We start from the raw sequence: 20,116 nt of genomic DNA on the forward strand, positions 1-20,116 counted from the left end.
ATAGGGCATGGAGCAAAGAGGATCTTGAATCAGACCCCGTGGTCCCCTCCCACAGAGGGTTAAAGCAGCCCAGCCTCCTTCCGGCTGAGCGGAAATCAGGTTCTGAGAGCTGAGCAGGGCTCTGGAGGGATGTTTTTCTTCTCCATTTGTCTGCTTGTGGCTGGCCCATAAAATCCACCGGAACTCCATGCTGGACTGAGGCATTCCTGCTGAACAGGGGCATGGAGAACGCAGGCTGGGAGGGGCACAGTGTGGCTCCTTATCAGAGCAGAGACCACCCCATCTTCAAGGCCCCAGCTCCAGGCTGGGTGACCCCCTCTGGAGGCCTCACAGGATTCCTGGGTAAGGGGAGGGACCAGGATCGACAGGGTGGGGGAAAGTCCAAGGAACAAGTGATACCCCCTCCCCCCTTTCCAAAGTGAATTTGCAGGGTGAGGAATGAGAGGAGACAGGGAGGGGTCAGGCTGTGGCAGATCACTGAAGTGTGATGCAGGTTCCACCTTCTATGCTGTGTGACACTGGGCAAGTCTCTGCCCGTTTCCTCATCATTGCAATCAGGGGGCTGGAGCTAGATGACCACCATATGTCATTTCCTAATCAGAGCTGACAGTCTGAGGCTCTTTCTGTCTAGTTGGCACCTTGCATGCATGTCCTCCCCTGAAGGCAGTGCAATTATTATAACCCCTATTTTAAAGGTAAATAAACTGAGGCTCATTGAGGCAAGGTGGCCTGAGCAATTTCGCCCTTGAAGGGCTGGGACAGGATGCAAACCTAGACAGTTGGTGCCAGAATCCATCTCTCAAGCATTCGCTCTCCTGCCTCCCAATACGAATTTCTAATTCTCTTTGCCCTGGGATGACCTCTCCTTTGTCTCTTGGCTTGATGACCTCATTTTTAAAGATACGGCTCATGCATCACCTGTCCTGACTAACTAAGCTGGGTTGGGGCTCCTCTCTGTCTGCTCATGCCTCTGGGAAGTAGCTGTCTCTTTTGGTCACTGGACTGTGAGCCCTGGATGAGCAGAGCCAGTTCAATTTTCCTGGAAGATTCTAAGTGCTTGTGGTGGTTTTAGAACATGGCTGCATTAAGAAGTGGGGTCCATTGGTAGCTCATGCCTGTAATCCCAACACTTTGAGAGGCTGAGGCAGGAGGACTGCTTAAGCTCAGGAAGCTGAGGCCAGCCTGGAAAACATGGAAAAATCCCGTGTCTACAAAAAATACAAAAATTAGCCAGATGTGGTGGCATGTGCCTGCGGTCTCAGCCACTTGGGAGGCTGTGACAGGAGGATCACCTGAACCTGGGTAGGTAGAGGCTGCTGTGAGCTGTGATTGCACCACTGCACTCCAGCCTGGGTGACACAGCAAGACCCTGTCTCAGAAAAAAAAAAAAAAAAATAGGGGTGTATGTCTCCTCCTCTTGAGTCTGGGTGGGCTCGTGACAGCTTTAGCCAATAGAATATGTCCGAAGTGACTCTGCGACTTCTGAGACTGTTCATTGGCACCCCGTTTTTGGAGTGCTGAGCTGCTGTGGAAGATGTTCAAGTAGTCTGGGACTACCATGCTGTGAGGAAGACCAGGCCACACGGTGGGTCACATGTAGGCACTCCTAGTCTTCAGGTCATCCTGGTCTGGGTACTCCAGATGATTCCAGTTCTTAGTTGTTTCATATCCAGCCTTTAAGTCCTCCCAGCTGAGGACCAAACAAGCCATCCCCACAACTCCTGGCCGGAATTCCTAAGCATAATAAAATGGTGACTGCTTAAAGCCACTGAGTTTTGGGGTAGTTTGTTACACAGAGATAGTAACTGGAACAGTGCGACCACCCTGGGCATGTCACCTTCCTCTCTGGCCAGCCAGAAGGTGCGGCAGCCACAGAGCTCTCTGCCTCCTCCCTTCCCTCTGCGGTGTGCTGTTGATGCAGCAGCCAGAGGTGTCCCATAAATGCTTCAAACAGACCACGTCCCTCCTTTGCTCAAAACCATCTGTTGGCTCCCAGCTCACTCAGAGGAAATGCCAGATTCTTACCATGGCCCAGAGGCCCCACATGATGGGACCCCTCTCCAGTCCATGACCTCTCTGTCCTGTTTCCCACCCTCTCCCCTCTCCAGCCACACCGCCTCCTTGCTACTCCTCGAACACCAGACACTCCCTGTCTCAGGGCCTTTGCACTTGCCGAGGACAGTGCTCCACTGCCTGGAACATTCTTTCTCCAGGGGTTGCTTGGTTCAGTCCCTCATCTTGTTCATGTGCCTGCTCAGATGTCATCTTCTCAGTGAGGCCCTCTCTTCCTACTCCCGAACCCCTTGACGTGCTCTATTTTTCATCTTGCCATGACCCTTAGAACTACCTGACACACTATGCACTTTACTTATTGTGTTCCCCCACCCACCCCCTCCACCCTAGAATGTCAATACCACAGGGTAGGAATCTTTGTTATTCTTTAATGTATCCCCAGTGCCTGTAAGAGTACCTAACACTCACAGGGGGTTGCTGAATGAATGAATGAGCTGTAGGAGCCTAGAAGGGGTTGGTTGCCTTCCCTAGGGCTATGTGTGTGGGGAAGCAGAGTGGGTGAGGAAAGGGCAGGATTGGAGTGGCTGGGTTGAGCCAGTGTGGCCAGGGCTGGAGGACATTTCATGGAAGTGACAACTCGCTGCCCAGCTGGGGAGTCCTGAGGATAGGAGAGTGCAGGGCAAGCCTTTGAAGATGCAAACGTGGGTCATCTCTGGGGCCTCCCTCCTTCCTGGTCTTGTGTGTCTCCGGCTCTGCCAGTAAACAGGATCTCTGGGGAACTGCCTGAGAACCCTGCCCAGTGCCGCAGAGGCCCTGACGTGCTCCTTCCTGAGCTATAAATTGGGTACCTTCCAGCTGTGTGACATCCTGGATTTGATGGGGAAGGCAGGGAAGACAGATTTGTTGCAAAGAGCTGTGCACTGCACCTTGATTTCCTTGTTAGCAAAATAGGAAGGATAGGAGCATTGACTTCAAGGAGTGGCTATGAAATTGAGTGAGATAATGCATGAAAGTCCTCTGTAAACAGAGATGCTTCAAGGACCCATTCGTGGGTGGAGGCACAGGGAACAAATCCCAACTCTGCCGCTGAGCTCTGTGTCTTCATGTGTAAAATGGGGTTAATGTGAATCTGTAACTTCCTGGGGCTACTGAGGGATTCAAAAATGCAGAGAAAAGTCTTAGTACCCAATGAACGTGCACTAGATGTTAACAGTTATTAATGGTAACTATTACAATAATGATAGAGAATCAGATGTTATTGAGAAGCCATTTGGGAGCCCAAGAGTCTCAGTTCATGCCCCAGAGGGGACAATGGACTTGGCACGACACGATTTCAATCCTGTGCCTTTTGTGTATATTTCAATCTGGTCAGAGACTATCTCCTACTCACAGGCCACCTCCTTCCCCTCCCCTCAGAAAGGCTATGCCTGTGAACACACCACTTCCCTAAAATGTGCTGCAAGAGTTGATATCTAGCCAGGCACGGTGGCTCATGTCTGTAATCCCAGCAATTTGGGAGGCCAAGGCAGGAGGATGGCTTGAGTCCAGGAGTTCGAGACCAGCCTGGGCAAGACGGTGAGACCATATCTACTAAATAACTTTTAAAAAATTAGCTGGGTGTGGTAGTGTGCACCTGTAGTCCCAGCTACTTGGGAGGCTAAGGTGGGAGGATTGCTTGAGCCCAGAAATTCAAGGCTGCAGTGAGCTATGATTGCACCATTCCACTTCAGCCTGGGCAACAGGGCGAGACCTTGTCTCTAAAAAAATTTTAAACAAACAAACAAACAAAGAATAAATATCTAGCCTTGAAGCCAGCCTTGGGGGTGGGGTGGGAGGAGGACAATTTGTGTGTAGGAGTTCAAATCCAGGCCCCACCACTCCCCAGATGTGGAAACTTAGACATGTTATTTAATTGTTCTATGCCTCAGTTTCCTCATCTGAAAAAGGAGAATAATGATAGTACCCATCTCTTCCAGTTGCATTGAGGACCGAGTGAGTTAAAAAGTACCCAACACACCATATGAGATAGTGCTATTTTCATTCTACCAACAGGTAAACTGAGGCTCAGCTAGGCGAAAGAACTTGGTTCACGCTATCAGTTGTGTTGTTTATTGGCCCTAAGTTGTGACAAGTTTCATTATACCATTAGAAGCCCCCAAACAGTAAACTCATTGTTTGTGAGGTATCTCCTCTATCTCTTATTGATTTTTTAGTTAAATGCTAATCATTTATAAAAAATGGATAAGATAAAAACTTAACATTGAAACATCCATGGGCTTCTTTCCATAAGAAATGGAGAAACTCTTGCTACTAGTATTAAAAGGTCTTGGGTTCCAGTTTGGGATACACCAAGCAAGGTAATAGGAAGTCCTTGAAGGTTCTTGAGCAGGGGGAAGCATGAACTTAAAACATATGAACCATGTGTTTGGGTCAATTCAGGTTACTGAAACTTAGACATTGCTGGTGGGATGCAAATTGCTACAATCTCTATGGAGGGTGATTGAGTTCCACAAATATTTAAGATAAATGGAAGAGCTCCTACCAAATGCCAGGTGCTATTCAGGTGTTAAGGATTTGCAGCAAATAAATCCAACCAAGTCCCTTTGCCTGGTGCTTATTTTCTGGAGAGGAGACACACAATGAATGAATATACAACTTAGTATAGCATGCACTGGGGAAAGAAATGAGAATATTTCAGGTAGAGGGAACCTTAAGTATGAAGACATGGAGAGCATGTGTGGAGCCCAGGGTGGGGCAGTGAAGAGATGGGCAGAAGGAAAGAGGTGAGAGAGGTCATGGGGTCATACAGGTGGGGCTTCAAAGCCATCATAAGGGTGTCTTACTCTGAGTAATGTGGGACGCCATCATAGGCTTCTGAGTAGAGGAGGGGCAGAATCTGACCTGGGATTTGAGAGGATCCCTCTAGCTGCACCGCGGAGAATGGACAATGGGGCCAGGGCAGAAGCTGGGAGCCCAGGGAGGTGGGTGGCTTGGGTCAGGGTAGTAGCAATAGAGATGGTGAGAAGTGGTCAGATTCTGGATCTGTTGTGAGGAGATGGTTTATCAAAGGGCTGGCAATATCTATCAAGGTTGCAAATGCACTTGCCTTTGATTTAGCGTATCTGCTTTGGGGACTTTGTCCTACATTTGTACTTGCACATGTGTGCAATGACCCATCTACAAGAATGTTTACTGCAGTGTGAAGGGGGAACTGAAGAGGCTGGACACAGCCAAGTATAGGTGAAGATGTGGAGACAGCGATGGGGGTGTGTTGACTGGAGCTGCCATCTGGAGAGCGATCTGTCCAGTTAAATCTGTATATTGGGTGCATAAATTATAGCCACCAATTATTTGACATTCCTCCCATCTAGATGTAGGTCTATGTATCTGCTCTCTGAATCTGGGCTGGCCTGTGACTGCTTTGACAAACAACTATGGTGGAAGTGATGATGTGTCAGTTTCCAGGCCTAGGCTTTAAAAGATTGGCAGCTTCTACTTCCTCTTTCTTGGAACAATTACTTGAGGGGAAGCCAGCTGCCATGAAAGAACTCCAACCACCCCAAGACTGCCATTCTGTGAGGAAGTCCGGCCAACAATGGAAAGAAGTCCTCTAGGATGAGACACCATGTGATGGAGAGGGAGGCCAGGAACATCAAGACTGTAGACATGAGTGAAGATGCCATCTTGAAAGGGAACCTCCAGCCATAGCTGTTTTGGTTGATACCACATGGTTCACAGAGGTGCCACCCAGCTGAGCCCTTTCTAAATTTCACCCTTCACAAAGTAATGAATAAAACGAAGTGGTTGCTTTAAGCCTCTCAGTTGAGGGTAGTTTATTGTAGTGCAAAAGATAACCAGAATAGATATACCCTATGACCCAGCAATTATACGCCTGGCTGTATGTCCAGACAAAATTCTCATATCAGCCCATATAAGACATGGCCATATTGTTGTGGCAACAGAGAGTTAGAGGCCACCCAGGTGTCCATTACTGGGGTGGTAGGGAGGAATACATGGTAGGTGCAAAGAGCTCTAGGCAGCAATCAGAAGTCACAGGTGAAGCCACACATACAAGTCTGTTATGTTCTACATGAAGACTTATACACCACAGAATGCACAAAGAACCCATCAGAATCTGTGGAGGTGCAGAAAATATGAAGGGTAAATGGGATAAACAGGAATAACGAGAGAGAGAAAACAAAACAAAGGAGGGCACACAGGGGTCAGTTATGATAATCTGCCATGAATTGAGGTTTTATTAAACTCGAGTCTCTACATTTAAAGTCTAAAAAGTAATAACAAAGACCAACAAAATAAATGTGTGTAAATAGGGGGTTGGTTAAACAAATTGTAGCACATCCGCATGATGGAGTACTATAAAGCTATAAAAAAGAGTGGGGGAGCTTGCTATGTACTAACATGTAAGAGTCCCAAAGTATGTCAAAAAGGCTATAAAAAGGGTATTGAAGAGGATGTAGAATAGGCTTCCATTTGGGGGGAGATAACAGTGTATATGGTTGTGGATATGTTTGTAGACAAATAGTATATCTGTGGAAGGATGCTCCTGGGGAAAAGAGCCAGATGTCAGGGGAGAGGAGTGGATGGCACTTCAGAAGAGCAGGCACCCAAGAGCTGTGTTCAGAGAAGGAATTGCCACTAACCCTGGGACCACCTCTCCAGGCCAGGATCATGCCAGGTGTGGGGACTCAGAGGGGGCAGAGAGCCTCTGCTGCTTCCAAAATGCCCAGGGTCCTGACTGTGTCCATGATGCAACCTCAGCCAACAAGTTCGTTGGGCACTGCCCACCGCTCTGCACTTGTCGGCTGCCATCCTCACCTTCATTGCCACTCACCATCACCGCTCTCCTTCATTCTGCCTGAAACACTCCTCCCCACTGCGCATCTCCCTGTTACTTAATACACAAACGAGTCCAGAGAATAGCAGAATAAAACCCCAGGTACTCACTGCTCAGTTTAAGGAGTAAAACTTTTCTGTTTTTGTTTGTTTGTTTGTTTTGAGACAAAGTCTCGCTCTGTCACCCAGGCTGGAGTGGTACAATCTCAGCTCACTGCAACCTCCGCCTCCTGGGTTCAAGTGATTCTTCTGCCTCAGCCTCCTGAGTAGCTGGGATTGCAGGCACTCATCACCATGCCCGGCTAATTTTTGTATTTTTAGTAGAGACGGGGTTTCCCCAAGTTGGCCAGGCTGGTCTCGAACTCCTGACCTTGTGATCCACTTGCCTCGGCCTCTCAAAGTGCTGAGATTACAGGCATGAGCCACCGCACCCGGCCTAAAACTTTTCAAATAGAATTGAGAGTGAATGGTTTTAAATATGTCCACAAATTCTTGGACACTTCTCCCTTCAAAAAATAGAGTTACATTCTCCTCACCTTTGAGTATGGGCTGAGCTTAGCATCTCATGTCTAATGAAGAGGATGTGGTGAATGAGGATGGGTCACAAAAGGGATACAACTTCTACTTAATTGTCTATCTGTCCGTCTGTCTCTCCATGCCCACTCTTGGAACCCACCCACCATGTTGTGATAGAACCCAGGACGCATGGACGGGCCCACAAGGAGAGGAACTGAGGCCCTCTCCCCTCTTCCCAGTTCCTGATCAACAACCAGCACAAATTTGCTAACCACACAGATGAACCCCCTTTGGCTTGGCAGCAAATTCTCCAGCTCACCCTCCAACTCCCCAACCCGATAGGCCGTCAGATGACTGCAGCCCCAGCTGACAGCTGAATGTAACTTCCTGAGGACCAGAACCACTCAGCTAAACCACGCCCAGATTCCTGACCCTCAGAAACTGTGAGATATAAAAAATGACTGTTATTACTTTTAAAACATTATGTTTTGGGATGATTTCTAATGCAGGATCGATTGCTAATACAGAGGGTCTCTGGTATCCCTTCCCACCATCCCCATCCACCCTCTTTGAAGCCACAATCCGGATGTTTATTATTTCCATGAATGTTTTACCTTTTACTACATATAATAAATGCTTACCCAATACATAGGACTATATTTCATTCTTTAAAAAAATTTTTTTTTTTTTTGAGATGGAGTTTTCCTCTTGTTGCTCAGACTGGAGTGCAATGGCACAATCTCGGCTAACTGCAACCTCCACCTCCCGGGTTCAAGCATCATTCTCAAAAATGTATAGAAGTGCATATATATTGTATGGATTCTGTGTATCCTACCTCACGTGCTCTTTTCCTTCCACAGTGTGGATTGGAGTCCCATCTGCATTGAGGCAGGCAGCTGCCATTCATTGGCACTGCTGGGCAGTCTTCCCTTATATGAATATATCAATACCACGATATAGTATCTGAAGTCCATGTTGATGAACATTTGGGTGGTTTTTATTTTTTGCTATTACAAACAACAGTGCTGGTAACATCCACTTGCCCACTTGCGTTTCACAAGGCACCTTCTTGTTCTTGGAGGTCTCAGTTCTAACGATGTAACCCTACCAACCCCCCACTCCAGCTAATGGGTTCCCTGTCCCCACATGTCCCCCCCAAGTTGACCTTTGACGGTGCTCCCTCTGTTTTTCCTGCCGGCATCTACTCTGTGTGGTCAACATTCAGTTATCTGTTACTGTCTGGAGCTAGAGGGTAAGCCCCACGAGGGCAGGCAGAGTAGTAGGTTTTTTTTCCCATTCCCCTCCACCCCTGATGCTTAGCACAGGGCCTGGCACACAGCAGGTCTGCAGGAACAATTGTTGTATCAGGAATGGCTGAGAATTAGCTTCCTCTCTTTGTGCTTCCGTTTTCCCATCTGCACAGTGAAAACTTTAGATCAATTTCGGGGTGATTTTAGGTTTAGCTTCTGAGAGGTGTCTCAGTGGCCACCACAAAATATCAGAAGACCCCAACTTTCAGCAGAGCTGGCATTCTTTCCCTTGTGTCTTGGATTGGTCTCTATGGCAGATTACGTTTAAAAAGAACAGCCACCATTTATTGAGTGCTCACTATGTGATAGGCATGCTGTCAGATGGCGGATGCACTTCCTCATTTTGGTCACTCATTAACCCACAAAAGTAGCACTGTTACTATGCTCTTTATAAAGGGGGTAAACTGAGGCAAAGAGAAGTTAAGTCGCTTGTCAGAGGACTGGCAACAGAGGGAGCTGGGATTTGTAGCACAGAAGACTATCAGACCCATTCGCCAACCCTGGTGCAGCCCTGCCCCACTGGTACCACAGCGTTAAAGAAGGGGGGTGGGAGGCAAAGGAGGAGGATGGTGAAGGACAAGGGTGAAGAGAAAGGTTTGGGTAAGTTTGGCAGCCACTCTTCTGAAGTGCTTTGCCAGCCACAGCATTCAGGTGTCGTTAGTCACGGGGGCTCCGTCACTTCCCCATCCCCGTTTCCCAGCGTTGATAGGTTTAGGATGTTCCACCTCCCCGCATTTGGCTCCCCTGCCCCAACCCCAGACCCCAGTGGGGTCCTGCTGTGTTCTAGCAGCCCATAGCCCTCTCCCTGTACGGAGGCATCTCCTTCCAGGTGTCCAGAGACTGAAGCCCAGAAGCTGAGGTCTGGGCTCACAGCCCAGCTGCAGTGATGGGACAGAAGGGTCTTTCCAAACCACACCTTGCATTTTCCCAGAAACAGTGGAGGAGGAGAATATGATGAATTGAAGAGGACATCTGTCCCTCTGGGCTTCTGGGCCCTGGGACGGTGGGGAAGCCGGAGTATGCGATTATATCTTCTTAGCCTTGGGGGTTTAGGTCCAGGATAGGCAGGCCTCTGGGTGTGGAGGGCACCTGCTCCCTGGCAGGCGGCATTCACAGGGACTGGGAGGGGGATCCTTGGGATCTTGGGACTCCGGTGCTCTCATGGATGACTTCACAGGAAGAGGATTCCAGGACATGGGAATGGCAAGTGCAAAGGCCCTGGAGTGCGAGAGGTGCCTAGTGTGATGAAGGCACAGCCAAGAGGCAGGTGTTGCTGCAGGGGAGTAAATGAGGGGAATGCAGGAGGCAAGGAGCAGACCCTGTAGGTCTGGGGGTCATTGAAAGGAGCTGGGGTTTGTTCTGTTTTTCAATGGTGCTTACTTGCTGGGAGTTTAGGCAGAGGAGTGACATAATCAGATTCAGTCTTTGAGACAATCCCTCTGACTTCTGAGTAAAGAGAATGTTGAGGGGGCAGGAGTGGGAGCTGAGAGCAGAGGCCAGTAGAGCAGATGCCACAGTAGGCCCGGTGGGAGATGAGCGAGGCTTGGATAGTGACGGTGGAAGTGGCTGGGTCCTGGATGTGTTTCGTAGGTAGATCCAGCATGACTTGCTGAAAGATCTAATGTTGGATATGAGAGGAGACGAGCTCAGAATGACCTCGAGGCATTTGGCCTGTTTGAATGGAGGGAAGCATGATTAGGGAAGGCTGGCTTGGAGCAGGTTTTGGACAGGTGGCAGGTTAGGTCTGACAGCTGTTAAATGTTCTAGCAGAAGTGTCAAGGCAGCAGTTCAGGATGAGACCAAAACCGGAGATACACGTTGAGCATCATTGACATAAAACTAAAGCCATGGGATTGGATGAGAGTGCTAGAAGGGAAGGAATTTAGATAGAAAGGAAGAGGCTGTGATGTAAGCACTTTCTACAAGGATAACAGTATATCCAAGTATGTAGTGGGTGACTTGTTTGAGGTTTGTTTATTTGTTTGTTTATTTATTTTACAGACAAGGTCTTGCTCTGTTGCCCAGGAGGCTGGAGTACAGTGGCGTGATCACAGCTCACTGCAGCCTGGAACTCCTGGGCTCAAGCTATCCTCCCCATCAACCTTCCTAGTAGCTGGGACTACAGGCACACACCACCATGCCCAGCTAAGTTTTACATTTTTATACAGAGACAGGGTCTCACTATGCTTCCCGGGCTGCTCTCAAACTCCTGGCCTAAAAGCGATCCTCCTGCCTTGGCCTCTCAAAGCGCTGGGATTAAGGTGTAAGCCACTGTGCCTGGCTGAGATTTATTTATCACATAGATACCTATACTATTCTAAGTGTTTTTCAAGTGATAACTCATGTAATCTTCATAACTGTCCTGTGATGTAGATAGTATCAGTTTTATCGGTATTTTATGGAGATTAAGTAACAGAAGCACAGAAAGGTCAAGTAACTTACCCAGAGTCACACAGCTGGTAAGATGTAGACCCAGCTTTGAATCCAGGCAGTCCAACTCCAGAATCCTTGTGCTTCACACCACCACTGTGATGCTGCCTTCACCATCACGTGTCAGTTCCACACAAGTGGATGCCCATGATGGTTGGGAGTAAGGGGAAAAGGAGTAGGGGTTGAGGAAAAAATAAAAGTGAAGTGTGTGATGACAATGAGCTATGACTTGAGAAATGGGATTAACTCAGCTGTCTGTACTTGATACAAAAAAGATGAAGGAGAAGGAGGAGAGGAAAGAAGAAGAAGGAAATATTTAGCTGGACTCTCCGGGGCTTAATTATAACAACTGTCTGGCACCTAAGGTCCTTCCCTAGCTGGGTCTGCTGCTTCTCCAATCTCATTTCCCTGCCTTTCTCACAGTGCTCCAGTCTCTCCAGGCCACACCCCATCCCAGAAACCTACTTGTTCCTACTTTGAGCCTTTGCTTGTGCTGTTTCTTCCATTAAGGGTGCCTTTTCGCCAGGTGCAGTGGCTCATGCCGTAATCCCAGCGTTTCGGGAGGCCGAGGTGGGAGGATCACCTGAGGTCAGGAGTTTGAGACCAATCTGGCCAACATGGTGAAACCCTGTCTCTACTAAAAACACAGAAGTTATCCAGGTGTGGTGGCAGGTGCTTGTAATCCCAGCTACTCGGGAGGCTGAGGTGGGAGGATTGCTTGAACCTGGGAGGCAGAGGTTGCAGCGAGCCAGCCTGGGCAACAGAGCTAGACTCTGTCTCAAAAAAGAAAAAAAAGGAGTGCTCCTTTCACCATTTTAGGAACTCCTACACATCCATCAAAACCTGGCCTAAAGGCCTTCTCCTCAATGGAACCTTTTCCAGCCTTCCACTTCTTGGGGTTCCCACAGCCCTTTACATGTCTCTATTCTGGTTGGCTCACCTGCTGCTCTCCCCTGATGGCCAGTGAGCTCCTGGAGGACAGGGATGGGTCTGGCTCATCTCTTTAACCACCATGCTGAACACAGAGCCTGGTAAATGGTGGGTGCTCTATAAGCTCATGCCCATTTATAGTCGCCTTTACTTGCCTTTATAGTTCCAGTGTCTGACTGACAGTGGGTGCTCAGTACACGTGTTTGGACAGATCAACGAGTGAATATTTGATGGAAGGGTGAATAATGACATCAAGGCTCCATTCCAATAACAGCACAATCCCAGTGCTGAGAAAACAATTCACAGCCCTGGATTCATATCATGGAATTCTGATTCCTAGGCCCCTTTGTTCCTAGAGCTATCCGATGATGCTGAAGAAGAGTCCCTGGGCATCACCTGTTCCAGCTGTGTGACCTTGGGCAAATTGTTTAACCACCTTGTGCCTCAAGATTCTCATCTGCACAAAGATGAGAAATAGCTACACCTTCCTCATGGGGTGGTTACAAGGATGAAATTTGATCCTTGATGTGCCAAGAACTTAACACAACACCTGAACATCACGGCATTAGCATGTCATTGACATTGGCATGTCAGCTATGCCAATGACTCTATTTATACCTGACTTTTCACTTTGAAATAATTTCAGACTTACAGAAAGTTTGCAATAATAGTACAAAGAATTCCCACATACCCGTCACCAAGATTCCCTAAATGTTAACATTTTGCAATCTTTCCTTTTTCATTCTCTCTGCATATATTTTTGCCCAGTGTCTGAATTGTTGGAAATAAGTTGCAGACATGTTGACTCTTTACCTCTAAGTTAACTATCCCGTGTATATTTCTAAAAACAAGAATATTCTCTTACAAAATCGCAGGATAGATACAAAAATCAGGACATTGATACAATGCTATCATCTCTCTTATAGACCTATTGAAATTTTGTCAGTTCTACTAATGTCCTTTGCAGCAAATAGATAAAAAGAATTCTACCCCCCCCCCCCCCCCCACTCAGTAACCAGTCCAGGATACATGTTGTATTTAATGTTTACGTCTCTTTAGTCTTCTTTTTAGTCTTATCTGGAGCAGTTTCTTTTTTTCGAGACAGAGTGTTGCTCTGTTGCCCAGGCTGGAGTGCAGTGGTGCCATCTCGGCTCACTGACAGTGATGCAACCTCTGTCTTCCAGGTTGAAGAGATTCTCCTGCCTCAATCTCCTGAGTAGCAGGGATTACAGGCACCTGCCACCACGCTCAGCTAATTTTTGTATTTTTTTAGTTTTACCACGTTGACCAGGTTGGTCTCGAATTCCTGACCTCAAGTGATCCACCCGCCTCGGCCTCCCAAAGTGCTGGGATTACAGGCGTGAGCCACTGCACCCAGCCTAGAACAGTTTCTTTGGCTTTTATGACTGATTATTTGAAGAGTTTAGGCCAATTTTTGTTTGTTTGTTTTGTGAAATGGAGTTTCACTCTTGTCACCCAGGCTGGAGTGCAATGGTGCAATCTCGGCTCACTGCAACCTCTGCCTCCCAGGTTCAAGTGATTCCCCTGCCTCAGCCTCCTGAGTAGCTGGGATTACAGGTGCCTGCCACCATGCCTGGCTAATTTTTTGTGTTTTTAGTAGAGACGGGGTTTCACCATATTGGGCAGGCTGATCTCGAACTCCTGATCTCAGGTGATCCACCTGCCTCGGCTTCCCAAAGTGCTGGGATTACAGTTGTGAGCCACCGTGCCTGGCCTGGAACAGTTTCTTTGACTTTTATGATCGACATTATTTGAAGAGTTTAGGCCAGTGATTTTGCAGATTGTGCCTCTGTTTGGATTTTTGTGTTATTTCTTTATGCTTGGATTCAGATCAGGCACTTGTGGCAAGAACACCGTATCAGTGATGCTTTGTCCTTCGGGGTGCGTCCCATCAGGGGGCCCGTGATGCCGACTTGCCCCATTATTAGCAATGTTCACTGTGATCACTTGGTGAAGGTGGTGTCTGCCAGTTTTCCCCACTGTAAAGTTACCATTTTTCTCTTTGTAATTAACAAATACCTTATAGGAAGATACACTGATACTATGTAAATATTCTGTTTCTCTTTATATTTCCTGCCCATATATTTCCTAGCAGGATGATCTATTTTGCAATAGATGAAATTATAATTTGATAAAGGAATACACAAACATAGACCAATATTCCAACAGTATAAAAGAGTGTAAGGCAAGTCTCCCACCCACTCCATCCCCAGCCACCCCAATCCTCTCCCCAAGCCATCCCTAATCTCACTGTTTCTTGTGTCCTTCCAGAAATGTTCTATGTATAGACAAGCGAATCCACTCATCCGTCTTCTTCTCGAGTTATGTGCATGCAGGAGGTAGCTAAATAGACACATGGTCTGCGTCTTGCTTTATTTCATTTAACATTTTGGAGACCACTTCACATTTGAACACAAAGAGAGATCTCTTGCTGATTTTAGAAACTTATGTCCATCTGAGGTGCAATCCCAGGGCAGTCAATCTCTTTCAGGTTCACAAATAAGGAAGCTGAGGCTCAGAGTGGAGTAGGGACAGGTCCTAATGTCAGAGGCAAAACAGACTTGGAAACCAGCGTGGAACCCCTGAATAAGAGAGTTGACGGGTCTTACTATTGGGGAACCAGTCCTTCCAAGGGTCTTTCAAAAAAATGCCAGACCCAGGCTCATGCTCCCATTCTCAGCCTGGCTTCTCCTCACATCCCCCCCTCCCCTGGGTCCCTTCTTAACTCTCGTTAGGGACTCCCCTCTAGCTCCCTGCTGGGCCAGGCCTTGGGAGCCCCATTGATCCTCTGACAGCCCAAGACAGATTGGTGGGGAGTGTGTATTCAGGTGCAGGCGCCAGCACATGGAGGCCAGATGAGAATGGGGTGGAGGGGGTCAGGGGCCTGCTGGGGTGGGGGGATTGAGGACTGAGGAAGGCCAGGATAGAGCATCCCACAGGCACCTGCCTCCCCTCTTTCTCCCCCACCAATTCCCGCCCTTCTTGGGGCTTCTGTTCCTCCCGCCTCCTCTTTCCAGGCGTGGGCAGGCCAGAGGGGCTGGGGCAGGGCCTCGGAGGACTGGGGGTGTAGCAGGGATAAGTCGGGATGTGGAGTGAGCCTTGCTTGGTTTGATCTCAGCTCAGGCCCTCTTGTGAGACTCAGGCAGATGACATCTCTTGAGCTTCCGTCTCCTCAGGGCAATAAGAAGGAAATAAACTTCACACACTGTCCAGCAGACAGTGAGGCATGGCCAGTAAAGGTTTCCATGTCCCTTCATTGGCCTCTTAAGGCTCCCACCGCATGGTTCCTGTCTGATGATGGAAGTCCCCCAGCCAAGGCGGCCCCTCGGCTCTGCCTGCGGGGAAGTTTTCCCTTCTGCTGCACAGACCAGGCCAATGTGGCCTCCAGCATGGAGGAATCAGCCTAGATTGCCTGTGACACCTCCAAAAGGCCTTAGGAGGCACAGCATTTCAAGTGCACACCCGAGTACGGTGTGATCTGCAAGGGGAACAGGGGCTGGGGGGAGACACAGGCTCTGAAGATGAGTCAGGCTGGAGCAGGGTGGAAGTGGGCTTGGAGAGATGGAGCGGGAGGGGTTGGTCAGGGAAGAGGGAGCTCAAGGGAGAAAATGTAAGCACAGAGAGTGAAATAGACAGGGACCCAGTGGCAAGTGGGCTCAGAGAGGGGCTGTGGTGCAGAGAGAACCAGACTCAGATGGAGGTTGTAGACTCAGAGAGAGGGATGGGGACAAAAGGGGAGTGGGGGCTCAGGCGAGGGGATGAAGGCAGAGATGGGAAAATTGGGAGGGAGGGGAGCGTCCGTTTTGGGAGGGAAGTGTCAGTTTTGAGCACACACAGTCCTCTGCAGCTTGAGGAGGAGGAAGGCTGGGTCTGTGGAGGGTGGGGAGCGGGTGGCACCAGAACAAAGCCTGGGGGTAGCAGCCTGGGCCCTGCAGCTCCTTCGCAGCTGACAGACCCTGAGCTAATTACCATTAATGAGCAGCTGGGCCCAGTTTTTCGGGATTTGCATTCACTGTGCTAGTCAGCGCCACTGTGGATGGAAGCCAGCGCCAGCCTTCTGGGGTGGGGGTGACTCAGGGAGCCGAGGTAAGATCGCTGCCTTCATGTGGGGCTGAAGAAGGTGTGGCTTTGCCTTTCCTGCAGATTAGGAGATGGCCGAGGCACAATCGTGCCTGGAGGCAGGGCACTGGCATCATCCACCTGTCCTCAGCCAGGGCTGGGGTAAGGGTCCTGGGGAAGAAACAGGTCTTATGGCCCTCACGAACCCTCAGACATTTGATTGCAAGGGCCCTTAGATTGTGCAGCAAGCTGTCCACTGTGGAGATGAGGGAATAGACCCCAGAGGGGCAGGGGCAATGTGCTGCTCAAACTCACACCAAGACAGCATCGCTCGTTAAGTATGCCTGTGTCAGACGCGTCCAAAGCACTTTACCGAATCTCCACTACCAACTCCATGTGGTGGCTGTTATTATCAATCCCATTTTACAGATGAGTAAACTGAGGCACAAAGCGGTCACACAGCCAGGGAGCAGCAGGGCTGGCATTTGAGCCCAGTACTCCTGACTGATCCCTGCTGGGCAATAGGGCTGAGGACCTCTCAGACCTGGGTTTTCCCTTGTGATGGGGGCTAACAGTGCCTCTCTCCCCCTAATTCCACTCTCTGCAGGGATGCCAGTAGGTTTCGTGCCCCTGGCAGGGTTGGGAGGTGAGACTTAAGTATAAATAAATAAACAGGGAGCAGATGGTTGTGGGGGGAGTGGTGGTGCTGGGAGGGGTAGGGCCAGGGCCTCCCACTTCTCCTTGGGAAAACATTTCTGGGCTGGAGCAAATGGATTCCAGACTCAGGACCTGGGAGTCCCTTCCCCAGGCCTACCTTCCTGCCTGCAGGCCTCAGACCTGGCCCAGCCCCTGGGAGAAATGGTGGGCTGGAGTCCTGAGTCTTGGGTTCTGCCCAACCCTCATTTTTCTCTCTTTTTCCTGTGTGGCTTTGAGCAAGTCACTTTACCTTTCTGTGCCTCTATTTCCCCATCTGTCAAATGAGTAGAAGGAGAATGAACTTTGTCAAGTTTCTGTTCAAGGGCCACCTCTTCTGATAAGCGTTTCTTGATTGCTCCACACAACTTTTGTTAGAGCAACAGCTTAGAGTATCAAGGAGAACATAGGTATTTGTGTTTTTCATTTCACAACAATCCATTCAACAGATACTTTCTCAGGGTCACCTATGTGCCTGGCACGATGCCACACTCCAGGCTGACTCATAGTTTTCCTCTGTAGCTCCAGTGCTGGCCCAGAGTAGCTACTAATAAACATGTGTCATGTGCGTGAATGATGAGCGGGTGACCGAAAGGGAACATGAGGAGCTGCCGTGTTTCCCAAACGTGGAACTTGCATCATGGGGGTGGGAGTGGGGACTGGATAAAAGATGATACAGGTGAACAGCAACAAGTTATTAAATAACAATAAATCAACAGTGAAAAAGTCGTTCCTTTTTCATTATCTCCCAGCCCTTCTCACAGGCCAAGGAGAAAGTCTCTGATGATGCCAGGAACGTGTTTCTAGCACCTGTGGATCTCTTTCTCTCTCTCTCTCTCCCCCAACTCCCCCAAAGCCCACTCCAAGAATGCTGGTCTTGAACTCAGAGCTTCTACAAACAACACTATCCATCTAGAATTTGAGAATGTTGTTTAGTTGCCATTTTATTCATTTTGGTCAGTTACCTTTTGTTTGTAACGGGGATTCCGATTTTTCCTTTATGTTTGGACATGGCCAGCGGGAGTTGGAAGCGTTTGGCACTTTCTGATGAAGTGATCAGAACCAGGGTGGGGAAGAGGGCTCGACTGAAAAGGAGCACGAGAGCACTTGTGGGGTGATGGAAACGTTTTGTGTTTTGCTTGTAGTGGTAGTTACGTGGCTGTGTATATTTTTCAAAATGCATTGCACGGTAACACTTAAAATGGGTGCATTTTATTGTATGTAAATTGTACCTCCAAGTTGATTTAAAAACACAGATTGAGGGCTGGGCATGATGGCTTATGCCTGCAATCCCAGCACTTTGGGAGGCCAAGGTGGGTGGATCACCTGATGTCGGGAGTTTGAGAACAGCCTGGCCAACTTAGCAAAACCCTGTCTCTACTAAAAACACAAAAAAATTAGCCGGGCATGGTGGCGCATGCCTGTAACCCTAGCTACTCAGGAGGCTGAGGCATGAGAATTGCTTGAACCTGGGAGATGGAGGTTGCAGTGAGCTGAGATTACGCTGTTGCACTCCAGAGTGAGACTCTGTCTCAAAACCACCACCACCACCACCACCACATGTTGAGGATATTAAGTAAATAATAATACAGATGCCATGTAGGTGTGGCCAAAGTCATGAAGGTTGCCCACCACACAGTAAACTTTGTAGTCAGTGAATAAATGGATACATAGGAGTTAGAATGAATGAATGCATGAATGGGTAAATGAGCAAGCGAATGAATATCTATCTCATCCATTCTCTACAGCCCCAACACATTGGGAGGCTGTCCTAATTCAACTTGCATAGCTCCTAGAATGGGGGAACTCACTACCTTACGACATAGCCCTTTCCACATCTGAACCACTAGGTGTGTGTAAAAGACATTTTTTCATATTATCTTTCTGGAGACCCTGTGCTCTCTGGGGCCCACAGACACATCTGCTCCCCTGTCTGGGGACAGTCCAAACACTTGCCCTCCCCAGGCTGCCCTTCTCTGGGCCCTTCCGCCCAGATCCTTGGCTGCGTTGCCCACCAGGTCCTGCTTGCACAGAGCTTATATCCCAGTGGGCGGCAGGACAAAGCACAAGCACACAGGCACACAAACACAATCATTCCATGCTATGAAGGAAATGCAGAGTGAGACTGTTGGGAAGAGCATGGCGGGGTGTGGAGAGACAAGCGGAGTCTCTCTAGGAAGGTAATATATAAGCTGGGACCTGAAGCATGCAACAAAGCCAGAAGAACAAGAGAAAGCGCATTCCAGATAGAGGCAAGAGCGAGTGCAAGAGCCCTGAGGTCACAAGGCAATCGGAAACTAGGAAGCCTGGCTGGATGGGGAAGAGCAGGGGCAGGGGAGGTCATTTTGGGTATTGACGGTGAAGAGCCTGGAATTGTTTTCTAAATTTGATCTCCAAACACTTTTAAGCAAGAGGTGATATGATATGATATATTTTAGTAGGAATATATTTAGTAGGAATATTTCCTAAATTAAAATTGAAGACCCTTCTAGTTCCAATAGTTCCATGCTTCCCAAAGTGATACTGAAACGACTTCAAGAGAGAACAGGCTGGGTGTGGTAGCTCACATCTGTAATCCCAATGCTTTGGGAGGCTGAGGCAGGAGGATTGCTTGAGGCCAGGAGTTCAAGACCAGCCTGGGCAACATAGTGAGACCCCCATCTCTCCAGAAAAAAAAAAAAAAAAAAATTAAGGCCGGGCATGGTTGCTCAAGCCTGTAATCCCAGCACTTTAGAAGGCTGAGGTGGGTGGATCATGAGATCAGGAGTTCGAGACCAGCCTGGCCAACGTGGTGAAACCCCATCTCTACTAAAAATACCAAAAATTTAACCGAGCGTGTTGGTGCACGCCTGTAATCCCAGCTACTTAGGAGGCTGAGGCAGGAGAATCGCTTGAACCTGAAAGGTGGAGGTTGCAGCGAGCAGCAATCATGCCACTGCACTCCAGCCTGCGTGACAGAGTGAGACTCTGTCTCAAAAAAAAAAAAAAAAAAAACCACAAAACTGGACATGATGGCACGTACCTGTGGTCCTAGCTACTCAGGGGGCTGAGGCAGGAAGATCACATGAGCCCAGGAGGTCAAGGCTGCAGTGAGCTGTGATCGTACCACTCCACCTCAGCCTAGGTGACACAGCCAGACTTTGCCTCAAAATTTTTTTTTATATTTTATTTATTATTATTTATTTTTATTTTTATTTTTACTTTTTATTTTATTTTATTTTTTTGAGACAGAGTCTCGCTTTGTAGCCCAGGCTGGAGTGCAGTGGCGTGATCTCAGCTCACTGCAAGCT

The sequence above is a fragment of the Macaca nemestrina genome, chromosome 15 (genome assembly GCF_043159975.1).
Source record: "Macaca nemestrina isolate mMacNem1 chromosome 15, mMacNem.hap1, whole genome shotgun sequence".
Classification (NCBI taxonomy): Eukaryota; Metazoa; Chordata; class Mammalia; order Primates; family Cercopithecidae; genus Macaca; species Macaca nemestrina.